Source organism: Mytilus edulis, chromosome 11 (genome assembly GCF_963676685.1).
Source record: "Mytilus edulis chromosome 11, xbMytEdul2.2, whole genome shotgun sequence".
In the NCBI taxonomy this organism is placed as follows: Eukaryota; Metazoa; Mollusca; class Bivalvia; order Mytilida; family Mytilidae; genus Mytilus; species Mytilus edulis.
In genome coordinates, this window is record NC_092354.1 from 77,235,444 (window position 1) to 77,253,717 (window position 18,274).

The 18,274-nt window shown below is 32.0% G+C and overlaps 1 long non-coding RNA gene across 1 annotated transcript; it reads left to right on the top strand.

The window, feature by feature from the left end:
- The first annotated feature begins 1,765 nt into the window (after positions 1-1,765).
- On the top strand, positions 1,766-3,411 carry LOC139496322 (uncharacterized). Its single transcript, XR_011657624.1, has 2 exons — positions 1,766-1,977; positions 3,307-3,411. It is a non-coding gene; the product is annotated as an uncharacterized lncRNA (long non-coding RNA).
- The last annotated feature ends 14,863 nt before the right edge of the window (positions 3,412-18,274 follow it).

An 18,274-nucleotide genomic window follows, 5' to 3' on the forward strand; every position in this document is an offset into this window, starting at 1 on the left:
AATCCAGCGTAAAAGAGTGACTTTTATTCTTGTCCAGTAGGCATGTATATCTTAATAAATAACGCATGCAAATATCAGCCATAACATAGTATAACCACAAATTGTAATAGTAAGATGCTGGCATTCCGAACCCCAGATATAACTTATAAATACAGATTTACAAGACTTTATCCTATCAATACAATAATGAGAGAATGAAATATACGTATTTCATTAAACTACGATATAAGAAAGTTGTCAACGTGGTGGGACATCGTATCTTTACATCTTTAATAATTTGTGTAATTTGCCAAAAACTGCTATGAGAAATTGTAAACATTGAACTGGTTCCTCATCTTGTCTTAATATGAAGCCACTTCCTGTTGAAGACCTGCTTAAGCGGGAATATTTATAAAAGCGATATTTGGTTCCTTATGTGAGCTTTTAGTTAAATATTCCAAAAGATGTAAAAAGATAAATAAAGGCTTGAAATGCTATCGCATAGCTTAAGGTGAAATAGCTGTATATCGAAATGCATCCTGTACCTAAATAGCTTGCTTGACTTTAAGGGTTTGTTTGGTTTATTGTACTGCTCTGCTTGATAGCCAGATACGATATGCCAAAGTGCTAGTGCGACGCCGTATTTATACTTGACGGTGAAATACATCCGCGACTCACAGAACTGAAAATCTACTATAACTTTGAAATACTAAGGAAAACTCTGGCTCATGTACCGAAATGTCGTTATAAATACATAAAATCGCGAAAGTTTGCCTTTAATTCTAATAAATAAGTGACATAATAAATATAAACCTTAAAATTCCATACTCGTAGCCTTATCACCTACGTTACTATATGACGTCATTGAAATCACAAAATAGTTCCTTAACGGCGCTACACAAAAACGTACTTAACGTAATTATATCTTATTATTAAATATCCTACACAATAAAAGGAAGGCCAGCAAGTAATTTAATCATATCTTAATAATACTTTTATGTATTATTATAACTTTATAAAGAAGTACCGTTACCCGGAAGTGACCATTCGTTGGAATGGCAACTTCCAATATACGTAAACAAGCACTCGCCACGATGGAATTTAAGGGACAGCTACCCAAAAGATGTGTCAAATAACACTGAGACTGAATGAATAGGTAACGACAAACATGTTTTACAAACCCATTTTCCCCTGAAAGTGTGAATTTAATGTAGACCCGTGAAAATCGTGATCGAAGTGCCTGTTCACTGACAGTTGAATTTTACCGCTATGTCAACTTGATAAGTTGATAGACGTTATGTTAAATGTTATGTTATCTGATAAAATTGGTACTTATTACAAACATATGCAATTTGATCTCCCCAAATTGAGATTGCCAAAGTTGTCTTAGTGTATGAAAATCATCTAAGACCATTATTTTTCAGGTTTTCAGATATTGATCCCAATAAAATTTAGAAATATAAAATGTGTTGTTTCTTTGAGATTATTATCAATACCCATTTATAACACTATATATAAACTATAATGTATGTCGTTTAGGATCATTAGACTATTGGATAGGAGTATATATATATATATATATAAACTATAATGTATGTCGTTTAGGATCATTAGACTATTGGATAGGAGTATATATATGTAAACTATAATGTATGTCGTTTAGGATCATTAGACTATTGGATAGGAGTATATATATATATATAAACTATAATGTATGTCGTTTAGGATCATTAGACTATTGGATAGGAGTATATATATGTAAACGATAATGTATGTCGTTTAGGATCATTAGACTATTGGATAGGAGTTACAGATATTGTTCTGGAGAACCATTGGGAATACGCTTCTGATGAGAGTACTGTTACTGATCTGTACTGGGGACCAAACGAACCTGACGGACATATTAGAGAAAACTGCGTAGTGATATCTGCCAGTAGTTTTGAAAAATGGCATGATGTTGTATGCACTACTAAGAGACATTTGCGAAAAAGAAAACTCGTAAGTGCAGACTTTCTTTTAAAGTTATATCATTGGGTTTCCTTCATTTTAAGTAATCATGATAATTATAGCAATCCACGTAAACTTAATCATCACATTAATATTAATTTGAAAACAACGAGTTTGTATTGTGATAAGTCCGATAATGAATTTGTATTCTGTTTTTCATCAGTATTTCAAGAAAGGGCTTTATGTTTAAGAGCAATTTAATACACTAAGGGCTGGAAAAAAAAACAAGCGACGGTCCAACAGCTTATCAAGAACAGATATATTGTAATGCAGAACACATCGAACACATCGAAAAAAATTAAAAGGAGAACCAATATTATACTTAAGAAGTATAATGTAGAACAAATCAATCGGATAACATGAGAAATTCATATCAGGTAGTTTGTATTTTCTTAAAATTCCCTGTACCAAGTCAGGAAAATGGCCATTGTTATATTAAAGTTCGTTTCTGTGTGTGTAACAGTTTAATATTGTGTTTCTGTTGTGTCGTAGTTCACTCAGTTTTAGTTTGTAACCCAGATTTGTTTTTTCTCTATCGATTTATGAATTTCGAACAGCGGTATACTACTGTTGCCTTTATTTATAACAAATAAAATTGAGAATGGAAATGGGGAATGTGTCAAAGAGACAACAACCCGACCATAGAAAAAAAAACAACAGCAGAAGGTTACCAACAGGTCTCCAATGTAGCGTGAAATTTTATTCCTCCGCCCATCCAAAAACGTGGTTATGCATTGCGTGTTTTTTCAAAGTCGTTACATTTCACATTTGAACACAAACATTTCATAACTTCATTAAACCAATCGGAATCCTGAAATGCATAAAGTTTTTGTTTGACTTTTTATTATATTTTATTAATCAATTTAGATCTAGTGTTCTCTTTTCTTTTAAAATAATATCAAGAATGATGGAGCTCAAACATCATAAAAATACCAATATATCTGAAATCATTGGCAGGAGATAATTTGTTTACACAGATGAATTTTTATACAACTCAGAGGTTTAGCTAGTTATCAAATCTGGTTAAATTCACTATTTTCCATTTCAGAAAATTCCTGTTCCAAGTCAGGAATATAACAGTTTTTGTCCATTTGTTTGATGTGTTTGAGCTTTTGATTTTAAAATTTGCATAGGGACTTTCCGAACAGATATTTCCTATAAGTTTGGTATTTATTATTAATGTTTTTAGATGCATTATGTATATTAACTTATCATTATATTGCAAAATACACGAACCTGTCACTTTCAGTTCAAATGTCCATTATGAAAGCAAATGTCAACTTAGGTTAGCATAGCATAATCATAACCTTTATTTTGTAGTGTTTCTGGTGAAATTATTGGCTAAATATCTGCGACATCACTTAAAAGAATTTATAAAAGAAACAACAAAAGACAATTGAAATACAATAAAAAGCATTAACGGCATGGATAACTTTCTTAATTCACTAATTGCCAATTGTTGCGAGGTAATTATCATTTGCTGGTGGGTTATAGTGTTCATGGAGATAAATTAAAGCAGTTTTGTAATATTCAGTTTTTTATCATTGAAAAAAGTTTATCAACATTAAGAGTAGAACCCACTAATTCGGTTGTAGCATATGCACTAAGTTCATACGATCACTTACGAACGAATGTTATTCAGTCGTTTGATGTGTTTACGCTGTTGTCATTTTATTAGCGAATTTTTCTTGGACTTCAGTATTTTTGTGATATAGCATTTTAATGCTGTTGTTGCTTCTTTTTTTCGAGATATGATGGTTTGTTTTTTTATTCTTCTTCCACTCCACTCTGAATCAATGTATTTATTTTATGTATGCTATTGACAGTCCTCTAAGAATAAAAAAAAAATCAAGAGCAAAAAGGTTATGTTTGCAGAAGTCAAGGCAGTCCTGTACAATAATCGATTTGTTTTGGTTTGCGCTTTTCATGACGTCTATTGTTTTTTTTTTTGTTTTTTTTTTGGGACTGTAAAAATATAGCTTGATAGGTTCATGCTAATTTTTTTTTTGTCGCATAAATGAAAGAAACGTGTGATGGTAGAAATTAGGAAACACTTCAGCAGGAATTTTTTGACAAAACAAGGCCACTTATGTATTAAGGATACATTTATATTTGACAGTTTACGAAAAAAAATTAGTATCTTTATAATCCCAATATTCAATTGCAATTTAGTCTGTAATTGAAACATGTTGACATACTTTTTAAACATTATTTGAGATTCCAACGTGTTTTGCTATAGGCCTTGTTAGCTTAATAAATATTACAACTAACTATAATCAGGTGCATACTCGACACGACATTTATTATGTCTGACATAACAAGGACAATATTTATCAAGGAAACTTTTAGTTTTGACAGTTACACAATGTATCAAAAAAAATGTCTCTGTATTATTTTTATTTTAATTTTTTTGACTGTTTTGTAAAAAAAAAATGAATTCGTCCTGAAGTGTTTCCTTGTGAAACCTTTTAGTTGAATGACAGTTTAACAAATGAGATACTGAATAACATGAAAAAGTACCTGATAAAAGATATTTATAACATGTAACTGATATATACGATTTTACAATTCAGTTTATTCTGTGATTATCACCTACTTAGTTTACCTTGCAAACACTATCTAAGATTTCTACGGTTTTCATCCTGTTTGTCTGAGCAAGTTAAAAAAATATCGGGTGAAGTTGACATGTCAAAAACAAATAATCATAAACTGCAATTAAGGTGGTATGGGTGTCTTTCGCCATCTTGGATTGTAAAAAACAGAGAATCTAAGGTCCATATTTTCTATCAAATTAGCAAAATTTGATGCAAGAATGCAGATATTTCATGTGTTTTTACATTTAAAAGATCCAATTTATAAGAATATAACTTATACATATAAATATATGTACAAGTGTAGATTATTTTTGGTTGTTTTTAAATACTTTGAAATTGTCACTTTAAGGGGAGGTAACTCTAAAACAGTGCATTTTCTGTTGGATTGTTCATGGAATTTTCCTACTTTGTATTTTAGCCGGAAAAAACGCACGGTGACCCTATCTTTTCTTTTGATATTATCAAAGCATTGTTTGAAAGCTATATTTTCCTAATTTATTTTACAATTCTATCATTTCGTTTAGTTTCTATTCACAAAATGGTGTTTTTTCCTGTATAATCCATACAAAATGTGTCATTCTGTCACGATCCGTAGCTTGAAAAAATGCACGGTGACCTATCATTTTTATAATATTTTTTAACATGTATCAATAGATACTACATTTCGGCAAAGTATGAACAAATTCTATCATTTTTATTTTAGACTCCCATACCACCTTAAAATTAAAAACTGTTTTGAGTGTTTAACATTCCGTTCAATATAAGGAAAATATCTCCCTTATACAACGATCTGATCCTTTTCGAATATAGGCTATACTGACTTCATGATATCTCCTATACATTTCTATGAAATTATTGGTTTAACGTTATCACGTGATAAATCTGTAATAAAAAATTGTAAAAACGTTTAAACCGAACAACAGATGAAGATATTGATGATGCACGGTTAAAACATATTAAAAGTAAGCAGGCTGTAATTGGTTGTATTTGTTTCTGTACAGTCAAATGGAAATTGATTCTCTAATATATAGAAGACTTGATTTCTTTGTTAGGCCGCTAGTCTAAACGCCATATGTTAGATAGTTGATACGATATTTCATTACACAGTGAACTAGTGACCTTATATATAGATATATATGGGTCAGTTACTTCCATATGGAATTTAGTGACCCCTTATAGATATATTGTATTATCACACCGCCCGTAATAATGACGTTTTAATTGGTTTAAGGGCATACGATACAGTATCAGGACAGGTAATGACGTTGATAATGTAAAATCTTATTTTCGCCACGTCAAACTGTGGCATATCGGGAAAAGATACAAAAGAGGGACGAAAGATACCAAAGGGACAGTCAAACTCATAAATCTAAAATAAACTAACAACGCCATGGCTAAAAATGAAAAAAGACAAATAGACAAACAATAGTACACATGACACAACATAGAAAACTAAAGAATAAACAATACGAGCCCCACAAAAAACTAGGGATGATCTCAGGTGCTCCGGAAGGGTAAGCAGATCCTGCTCCACATGTGGCACCCGTCGTGTTGCTTATGTGATAACAAATCCGGTAAATAGTCTAATTCGTTCGGTCAGATTCATGATAGGGAAGGGGATTGTAGTTAGGAATATACCCGATATCATTTGTGAAACGGTTATTCCATAACGGTCAACCAACTCGTGATGGCGTCCGTAAAATTTACGAAGGGATGATTTCAGCCTCACCATTTGGAACTCTTGGTTTAATACATTCCTTGTGAGCAGCAACCCTCTATCAAGAAAATCATGACAGGAAATACAAGCACGGGAATATCGTTTCAATTAGGAGATACATACCCCGTATGCAGGTGCTGCTGGAATGTTTCTACTTAGAAATGGAAAGTTCACAATTGGAAAGCTTAAATCATCTCTTTTGTCGTAAAGTTTTGTTTTCAACCAACGCTCATTGTCAATTTCTAGATGTAAGTCAAGATATGAGGCCGACTTAACTGTATCTGTAGTATCCTTTATCTCTAGTTCGATAGGATAGATGCGTTCCACAAAGTCACCAAATTTTGAATTATTTAGGGAAAGAACATCATCTATATAGCGGAAAGTAGAGTTAAAGGATATTGCCAACTTCTTATCTTTCTTCCTAAGAAGTTCCTGCATGAAGTCAACCTCTTAATAATGAAGAAACAAGTCGGCAAGTAGAGGGGCACAGTTTGTTCCCATTTAAATGCCGACAGTCTGTTGAAAAACACGTCCTCCGAACGTAACAAATGTGCTGTCAATCAAGAAATCAAGCATCTTGATAATATCAGTTTCAGAGAATTTTTTGTTTGAATCAGAGTGATTCTTTACAAAGTAGGATTTATCCCTCTCTAAGACAAGATATTTGTATCTACGTTGGCCATTCTTTTTTATGAAGCAAATCAATACCAACTCTTTCAATTTGTCTTTTAGTTTGGAATGTGGAATACTTGTGTAAAGAGTAGAAAAGTTAAATGTTTTAATACTGTTACAAGATAAAAGAGAGTTAGATTGTATGCACTCTAAAAGATCTTTGGAATTCTTAATTATCCACATCTGATTCACGCCACCTCTATAATAGGCAGTTTCACAATAACTTTGAAGCCCGTCTTTGATTGCTGATAAAATAGATGTTAATAATCTAGAAAGAGGTTTCGTTGAGCACTTTGAAGACCCAGCAATATACCGTTGTTTGTAAGGACACTTATGTAGTTTAGGTATCCGATACAGTGATGGAAGATCCAGTTCTTCCTCTTTGGTTGAAATTCCAAAGGAACATAGAACAGACCTATGATTATCCAGGATTTCCTCTTTGGTAAGTGTCGAGAGGGTATATGTTGAGTTTCGAAGTGAATTGTCAATACTTAATTCGTTTATCAAGCAGTTAATGTAATTAGTTGTACACACAATGTTGTTTGGGACTTTATCTGCGGGGACAACAGCATATTTGTCATGGAGGTAGGATAGGTGTTTTTCAACATTTGGGTCTTTAAAGATAGACGTAGCATGGGCATTGATAGACCCATTTAATTTCTTAATTCTGATTTGTATCAACGACCTCACTGCCTTAATCCATTCGGAAAGAGTGTCGACGTCTTCCTTCCCGCACTTAGCCCATTGCCTGGCATAATCCTCGACTGAATCCATCAAAATTTTAAAGTTTTATTTCCAATTGAGGGATTTAGGCTCACGATATTCTGAACCATTCGATAACACATTTTGTACAGTAGTGTAATTAACAATGTTGAGGTCACCGGTAATAACGTGGCCAGCAGGAATATATGTGAATTGGGAACTAGCACAAGTGCATTTCGGAGGTTTGACTTAAAGTCGTTAATATCGAGATCCTGCAAAACGTGTTTGTAATTGAAAATTTTAGTTGCAATAGGTTTGGTATAGGTATAAGAATTGATTGGTACAGACTGGTCTTTGAAATAAGAAGGTATTTTCGATTGAACTAATTTATGATGAAGGATATTGCCTAAGTTGACGCCATCGAGACCTTTGTTGGCAAAGGAAGTATTAAGGAAATATCTTTTCTCTTTGTCATCTTTTCCAATGCAGACTGTCTTTATAAATCTGTGACTTGCAATATCCAAAATTATAGCTTCAAGTTTGTATTGGTTTGAATGAGGGTTTGTAACAGGGGATTCCAAACATAAATGGAACAGAGAATAAAGTTTTGAAAGGGGTAATGGATAAAGTTTCATGCGAATGTGATAAATACCTAACGGCTTTTGTATAAATGGCAGCAAGTCATTAATACAGACATCATGCAGAGATCGTGATGTATAATGACGATGACCATGACTGCGTCTACGTCGAGAAGTCGAGTTGAAAATATTCATCACATTTACCGAGTTACACGAAGGACTAGATAGAATACATATATCATCAATTTTGTCATTGCAACCCTAAGGTGTCGCAGTTCCCAATTGTCTAATCCAGTAGTCCTCTTTTTGTCTACGGAGAGTCGTTGAAAGATTAGAATTGTTAGAGCTATGGTATATCTTTTCGATAATGCGAACTGTCATAGAAACGATGGAATGATCGAGCTGATTGAAATACTGGAATAGAATGTCGTAGAAACAGTAGAATGTTGAATGACTCCATCAAATTAAAACTCTTGTCGAAATTAAGATCTCATGCTGGGTTTGCATTTTGTGTTATGAGGATATGAAGCACTTTTTGAAAAGATTTATTTCAAAAGTAAAGAAATAAGAAGAAAAGTTACATGTATATTATAAAACTGGTGACACATGCGTCATTTACGATTATCAGTAACCTGCGCATAAAATAAGAATTGAAAGATAAATCTGTTAAGATTACAAAAAGGAAAGAATACAAGCATGTAACAGGTATCACAGATAAAATAGCTACATTGGCGCTGGTAAGTGGTCTTTTGTTAATTGTAGACTGTTTTATTCTGTAATTTCAATTAGTGTATCTGACACTTGAGTGATTCTGAATAATTTGATTCAAACCCTAACTAATTCACAAGTGAATTTGTTTTTTTTACGAAGTTTTAACCTGAACAACACAACAAAAATATGAATAAGACTTTTTCATATAAACACAATAACAATAAACGACCATTGAGTTATTTGAGAACTTTTTTTGAGGATTTTTCATATTACACAAAAAACCAATAATATTTGATAATAACTTGGTATTGATGTAGCAATGCAAAAAATAATAAGGTTTCTGATTATCTAGCAGATGTAATCAAGCAATGCCAAATATCCAAGCTTTAATCATCAGTTTGTTGAATTGATTTATCAACCATAAATAGCATCAATGTTGTTGTACATCATATATAAATTCGTTTTTGTTTTGTTCACCAATCAGGCCGTTCGATTTTTCGTTTGAATTGTTTTATATTTTTCATTTAAGAGCCAATTATTAAATCTGCAGCATGTGTTTTGATAATTGTTTTGACCTACAGTTATTAACATCTACAATGTTTTTTCTGTGATGAAGAGTTTTCTCAGTGAAAATCGTACCACATCATCTTATTTATATATTACATTTCTAAATGCAGGATAGACACTATCCAGAGACTGGTTTAGAAGCAACTGAGCAAATTTTTATAGCCAAATTCGATATAAACATACATGCGGAAAGTGAACATGTTAAATCCATATGTGCAAGCTGTATTGAAGAAAATATTGTTCAGTTTCCTCAAACTGTTCACAAGATTCTCCTTGACGTAAACAAAGATGGTGATACAAATTTTGACGTAAAAGTATTTGAATAAATATCAATAATGTATGTCGCTGCTCAGACTAATTAAACAGAAAGTTAACTGGTTTATTATGTAATATGCAATTTGTTTATATGCTGTTATTTTCATATGCAAGATAAATAGTTAAAATATAACTTAATAGTGTTTCAGTTGTGAAAATTAATCATGACATCTCAAATGCATTTAGAAAACATTAAAACTGGTTACGAATTTTCGAAGTTTCTCACTTCGATTGGTGTATTTTAAAATATCCTTTTGATCTCTTTTTTACGGAGGTTGAAGTACATGTACATTTTTTAGTTGTCATTGTTTTCATATCTACGTCATCTATATTTCGATTTTGTTACCAAACAAATGATCATGAGTGAAACAAAAATAGAAAGACTTGATGAAAAAAAAGAAAAGTCTTACAAAATTGAATTACAGAAGTAAACAGAACAAAAACTCACAATATAATATCAAGTTCATACACGTTGTTGTATGAAGCCATTTACACTCTCCAAAGTGTATTAACAAAAAACAACAGAAACACTACAGTATCCACATCGATGGTTTCATTGTAGACGGCTCGTACCGAATAATTGTTTTGATCACAGACTGCAAAGTAAGACTTACGTTTGGTGCCAAACCGTTATTTGTTCTGACAATTATGTATACACATACAAAGAAAAACGTACACCAATAAAATCTAAATACGTTTATTCTAAATAATTAACACGAATAACTATTTAGATATAATACAAGTGTATATTCAGGGCCAGGTTTGTAGGTGTTCAAATGGGAGCGATTATGGTCCTAAGTTTTTCTAACTATTCTATAGATGATAAATGTAAGATAAAACATTTTTATCGAAATTTAATGCACTAAACGAAAAACTTCCTGTAAATGCTAACTTAATTTTTTTTAACTATATATACAACAGATGACAATTGACCTTATGTAAGATCTCGCAGCGTTACCAATGTTAAGTTATAACCTTGATTTATTCCGCATCTTTTTTTTTGTCTTTAAGATTCAAACTGTGCACATTTTTTTAAAATACAAGTTTATCTAAACCTGATTTTCTATTTAGGTTAAGGATATTTGTTGTTTTTAATATAACGAGTGAAACTAGACGAAAATAGAATACAAGTGTATGTTAAGTGATAACATTGTCATTATTAATCCTAATCTGTGAATCATAGCAGCTTCCTCAAGTAGCTAAGTAACCGAAGAGTCAAGGATACGAAACATTAGTCAGAAAGTCATAATAATGAAGGCTTATATTTATTACGTTTCTTTTTTATCAACACCAATCGAATTTATACAACTATGTTGTCTTCAATCTGGTTCTGTTTCTGTCTATTGGGATGACAACACTGAAATTGTTGGATTCAAATTTGGACTATAAAAATTTGATATGATTAAACTAAGTAATGTATCGTCTTAATGCTTAGCTTTGATTTCCGTTTCTGTTGTTTCGTTTTACTAAAGGTGTGTTTTATTGGTTGATTGTTTGTTGTTTAATGACCAATGTCAAGTATTTCCTGAATGTTCTGTTGGGTTTCATTAGGTCTTTAACGTTAATATCATTAGTTACAATTATCATGAATATTGTCATGACCTACAGCTGAAGCCATAACCGCTGCTACAGTATATATCCTATTCGACAATAGATTTATCAGTAATATGAGCATGATAAGCATAAACATAACACATACTATATCATGTTTTTGTAATTATCAGTGGCAATTTTAAGATAACAACATAATTAAAATATAAACATGAAAAAATATTAAGGACGTATTTGAGACTCATCACTTTAGAGATAAAAGAAGGTTTGAAATCACAATGTGTATGAATACATCAAACGGAAAATTAAAAGATAAATGAGTAAATGAATAAAGAATGATTTTGTACTAAACTCTTATGGAAAGAAATGCGATGTTTTTAAACTGTTTAGATTTAATTTGTATATATGTGTGTTTAGCTTGACAAATAAATAAAATTTATCAGATATATGAAATGCCTTTTATACATCATCGAGCTAATATGACATTTCTTATAATCCTGATTTGTCTTTTTAATTTGTGTTGATGATTTCAAGTTCTTTGTAAACTTGAAACATTTAAAGATCAATTAAAGCCTTATTGTCTGAACTATAAAAATTAAGAAATCAATAAAACAGGATGTGAACCTATTAACAAATTCAAATGTTTATGAAAAACTATCCATAACCTATGAAGTAAAATTCTTTTTGTAACAACATAATGAATATTGACTAGATATATTTATTATTTTATATCTATATCAAATGAGATGGGATGCTTGAGATCGACGTATAATTCTTATATAATTGTGGCTTTGTATGGAATAAAGTTACTAGCGGGTAAGATTTAAATAGTTGCATACGAAACACACTATGATGGATACTACAAAAGCCATTGGTTGTTTAAACATGTATCATTTTTTAATATTTGTCTAATTTTTGTCTAATTTTAACATTTCTTTAGCTGTGTGATAAAAATATTTTCAATATTTCACTTAAGACTGTTCTAAGCGAATGATTGGTCGATTTTCTAGCTCACCTGGCCCGAAGGTTCAAGTGAGCTTTTATCCTCACTTGGCGTCCGTCGTCGTCTGTCGTCCGTCGTCCGTTAACTTTTACAAACTATCTTTTCTCAAGAAACTACTGGGCCAAATATATACAAACTTAGCCACAACCATCACATGAAAAAATGTGTCCGATGATCCCGCCCGTCAACCAAGATGGCCAACAGAGCTAAAATATAACATAGGGGTACAATGCATTTTTTGGCTATATATCTCTGAAACGAAAGCATTTAAAGCAAATCTGACATGGTACAAATCATAATCAGGTTGATATCTATCTGCCCGGAAATTTTCAGATGTATTGGACAATCCTTTTTTTATATAAATAAGGCCGTTAGTTTTCTCGTTTGAATTGTTTTACATTTTCTTATTAGGGCCTTTTATAGCTGACTATGCGGTATGGGCTTTGCTCATTGTTGAAGGCCATGCGGTGACCTAAAGATGTTAATGTCTGTGTCATTTTGGTCTCTTGTGGACAGTTGTCTCATTGGCAATCAAACCACATCTTCTTTTTTTATACTTTGTTGGGTTGCTACCCCTGAATTAGTCAAAACAATGATGACGTCTTAAAAGGCTATGATATTTGTTTTCTTTGACGCCTTACATCGACGTCATAATGCCGAACTCATATTTTCAGTTGGACTTTGAGAGGGAATTTACTACTTTATTTAAACGTTTAGCTGATTTCTCCTTAAAGGGGCACTAACTACGAGACATATGAAAAACCTTATATATTTTTTTTTTGGCTCAATCAGTAATGCAATACAAATATTAAATTACTAATTATTTTTTAGTAACCAATAAGGTTCAATTTTGTCAATATAAGCTATATAAAGCTATTTAAAGAAAGAGAATGTCAACATTGAAAGTGAAACAAAGGTAAATCATTTGATTGACTGAATAGATTCACAAATCAACATTCTAATACAGGTAAAAGCGATGATAAATATGTGTTTTTTATCTGTTTTATGAAATTAAATAAACCTAGAATAATTCAACAGCACGTGTTTGCTAAATCTATTTATATCTATATTTGTGTTTACATCGCTAATATGATCATCGGATGACTATAGAGGTCAACTCGATAAATAAATAGATGGTGTCTAGACTCAAATACACACGAAACGAAGCTACGTTATTCCTGCCATTGCCTTGTTTCTTTTTTTACCTATACTTTTAATACTTTGGATAAATGTGTAACATTGTTAAATATCAAAAATGAGAATTTGATTAGTATCGGTGATATCACTACTGGACGAAAAAACGTCTGTCCATACCAGTAACAGTCGTTCTAAGACTGTTAATGTTTGTTAAAGTTGTAACAGTTGTTAAATTTCACTGCTGCAGTTATTTTGTAACTGTCCCAACTTTAAAAGTGTTTGTCTACAACATAAATCGACTGCAACAACGCAAGAAATAACTGTCAAAGTCATTAAAGGACTGATACAACTATTTCAAAGTTGTAACAGTTGATTTACAACTGTCCCAACTCGAAAAACGTTGCAACAGTCATAAATAAACTGATTAAACGCCTAAAGGGTTGTCACAGTCGTAATAAAACTGATGCAACCATTTGAAAGTTGTAACAGTTTTTTAATTACTGTCCCAACACGGAAAACGTTGAAACAGTCATAAATAAACTGTTTAAACGCAGAAAAAGTTGTAACAGTTAAAATATGATAGCTACAACCATTGTATAGGCATAGCTAATTTATAAGCGTAGCAACTTCCAAACATTGATCTTCATGTACATTTAAAAGTCACGGATACAAAATGTCTAACAGTCAGGAATATAGGTTCAATTATTTGGAAAACAATTTTACCGTGTGAAATATAATGTTGTGACAAAGAGAAACAACTATCACTCGCATTTAATACATTACTTTCAGATAGATATTGATTTAAAAAAAATAGTATTTTGAAGTATTTGCCGCTGAACACATTTGTTTATTCCTCGGTTATTTAGTGAATGTGATGAATTTATATATTTTTTTAACACTTCATCGCCCTTATCTCTTCGAACAAATAAAATCAGAACCCGCACTAGATACCTGCAATTTCACTAGATAAAAGATAACTACTAACAGAAAAATCGAAAACGTTACCCAATATATTTGTAACCAAATGTATCTTTATAACTGAATTAAAAGTTGACAATTTTTAATATTATCTAAATAACAAATTTAAATCTTTTTTATTAAATTAGTTAGGTGTGAAATCATTCATGCATACACGGTTGTTTTCAATATCCGTAGTTTTACGAATCACATTACTTTATAATTTAACGCGCTCAATATACATGATATACTCTAAACCTAGCGGGGAACTCCTAATACACACACTTGTCAAACTTATCCCCATATAAAACTGCTTTATAAATTCTTGAGGGCTTATTTCACACACTTATTCTGAGCTTTTATTTGGGGCTACATTTTTTTCTTGTAAAATTATAAATATTGCCGTATTAACCATTTTGATTTCTATACATGTAAAAAAAAAATAATCAGACATTTAACAAATGTTTAACACATCTTTTGCAGCTATGGAAAACAAATCTTAAATCTATCTAAATTTAATTTATTTTATTTTAGAATAGTTCAATATTAACTCGACTTTGTATGGTATATTGTACGGAATGGTCTATTTGAAGTTCAATTGTAATTGATACACATGATACATGTAAATAGCACGTCAGCAATCATGATTGAGGTAAAAAATTATTATCACTCGCAAGAAAAATTAATATTTTCACCGGATTTTTCGCAAACAATTTACCATACATATGTTGTACATTTGTAAATACTAGTAGATGGACGTACTGTACATGTACAAGACCCGACAAAAATAACTAGCGCCAGTGAAAGTTCAAATGTTCAAAACAAGAAAACTCGCATTATTTCAGACAGGGAAATCAAATCTTTTTTTATATTTTTCACATCACGGTTTAGAACTTGATGTATTCTTTAGACTCCGGTCTTATTAAATTCTAAAGACTGACATAGGATTCTCTTATGTGGTTTCAGTTGATCAGATGTCGTACTAACGTTTATCCAAAATATTTTCCCATTTCAATTGTTCAAATTCAAATTATTTAATCTTATAAATGCTTGTACAATAATGACATATTATTCAATCAGTAAAGAAAACTAACAATGTTACTATATATATATAGCTAGATGTACAGACAATATTTTGGGTCCCTTTAAATTTTTTTGTTCGGTATGAGGCGAGGCTCCGTGTTGAAGGCCGTACATTGACCTATAATGGTTTACTTTTATAAATTGTTATTTGAATGGAGAGTTGTCTCATTGGCACACACACCCCATCTTCCTATATCTATGACAGTATAGTACTGGAAATTTAAAAAATGGTCACATTTATAAATTAGGCAAATGGGTCCGATATTCTGAATATATACACCTTAGAAAAAAAATTAAATCATAAAAAATTGTTGGACTCACTTTAAAAGAAGGATGGACTGAAAACCAACCTTGATCGATTGCATTACCTGTTCTTTAGTCATTTGATGGACAAGGTGCAGTTAGTTTTGGTTTTTAATATAAAATGCAAGTGGGAATAGAAAGGTGGTCATTTTGGTCTTCTTCCGACTTCCAGTAAACCCTTGCCAAAGTTGGACATGCATCTGGTTGCGCGGGATGTATACTTTTTCACAAATATCAGAGTGGTGACATTATATCCTGGTTCTTTGCAGGTTAAGAACCATTGAAACAACTCTTTGCGGGCCGTCTGTAACCTCTTGTCTAAGCCTGCTGAATGGCAAAATTCTGACCGTATTCAATATAGTAGTTACTTTCATTGTCCATTCTCAGTCAAAGATTCAGCGACTCGTTTCATTCCGGATGGCAACTATTAAAGAACCTACCAAGTGTATTTATTGTTAAATTATTCTTGTCCTGAACGTGCATGTAATATTTGCTACTGGACAATAAGCAACATTATAATATTGTAAGTAATTAATGAATGTTATTTTGAGACTCTCATGAAGATCAATTCAAAATAATTTTATAATTAACCTCTTGAAATACAGACTATTTATTTAAAATATTGTTCAATTATTTCGTGCCGGACTATCATGACTATTGGGGTGTCGGACTAATGGGGCGTCAGACCATAGGGGTGTCGGACTAACGGTGTGTCGGTATAATGGACGTATATATATACAATGTGTTGATGTCTCTTTCAAATAACACTGCACTTTACTCAATTTCACAAGATTAGTATTTTCTTTTGCTAGAAGTTTTTAAAACAATGGCAAATTAAAACCCCAAAAATATGCTTCCAAACATAAATATTATAATTAAATTATAACAAACAGCTCAGTAGAAAAAAACACAAATAAAGGCAGATGATCACCTATTATAGTACAAGTCTTTGGTTAACCACAATATATTTGTCATCACTGATATCGATGTATCAATGTTGCTTTTGTATACATGGTATAAAAATCAAACTTTGGTTTCTCATCTAAACTTGCTTACATTGTGTAACATCATCCAATATGGCTAGGCCGGTTATAGGTTTTTCATTATCACACTTATGCGGAACTGATTTTGCTCATTGTTGAAGGATGTACAGTTACATGTACTAACAATTACATCACTTGGTTTACGGTTGATGGTCGTCTTATTGAAATTCATACCACATCTCCTTATTCTGGTTATCATACAGTATACATGTTATACAAGACTACAATACCTAGTATTATCAAATGAACTAGATACATGTACCATTGATATGGGAGCCATCTCTGTGGGCCCCGCTGTCAATAACGTATAGAGCGGACATGATCTTCACCACAGGACACGGGGTTGTCAACTGAAACCAGTTTTTTTTACCTTGACCTTTGACCTAGGAAGTTGTACATACATCATGACACGCCCTCTGGTGGTGGTTAAAATGGATGTCAAGTATAAACTTTGAAATCATAACGGTTCTCAAGATATAGAGCTGACACGATCTTCACCACAGGACACGGGGTTGTCAACTGAAACCAGTTTTTTTTACCTTGACCTTTGACCTAGGAAGTTGTACATACATCATGACACACCCTCTGGTGGTGGTTAAAATGGATGTCAAGTATAAACTTTAAAATCATAACTGTTCTCAAGATATAGAGCGGACACGATCTTCACCACAGGACACAGGGTTGTCAACTGAAACCAAAGTTTTTTGACCTTGACCTTTGACCTAGGAAGTGGAACATACATCATGACACGCCCGCTGGTGGTGGTAAATAAACATGTAAAGTATAAAGTATGAAATCATAATGGTTCTCTAGATATGGAGCGGACACAAAAAATAGTGATCACGCATGTACATGTAATTTATACTGTAGTAGTATCTGAGAAACATTTGGAAATAGATCAAACCACAACAAGAGTGCATACACTGAAATGTCTCGCCTTCTTTACTTATCATTGATATTATGTTGATAGTTCTAACATGTCCTAAGTATAAATCTTTATTAAAAACTGTCACATAAACTTTACATTAACCAAGATAACTAAACAAAGACCAATGAACCATGACAATGAGGTCAAGGTCAGATGAACCATGCCAAGCAGACATGTACAGCTAACAATGCTTCCATACAGCAAATATAGTTGACCTATTACTTATAGTTTCAGAAAAATAGACCAAAACACAAAAACTTAACACTGAGCAATGAACCGTGAAAATGAGGTCGAGGTCAAATAAAACCTGTGCGACTGACATATAGATCATAAAATATTTCCATACACCAAATATAGTTGACCTATAGCATATATAGTATTAGATAAAAAGACCAAAACTCAAAAACTTAACTCTGACCATTCAACC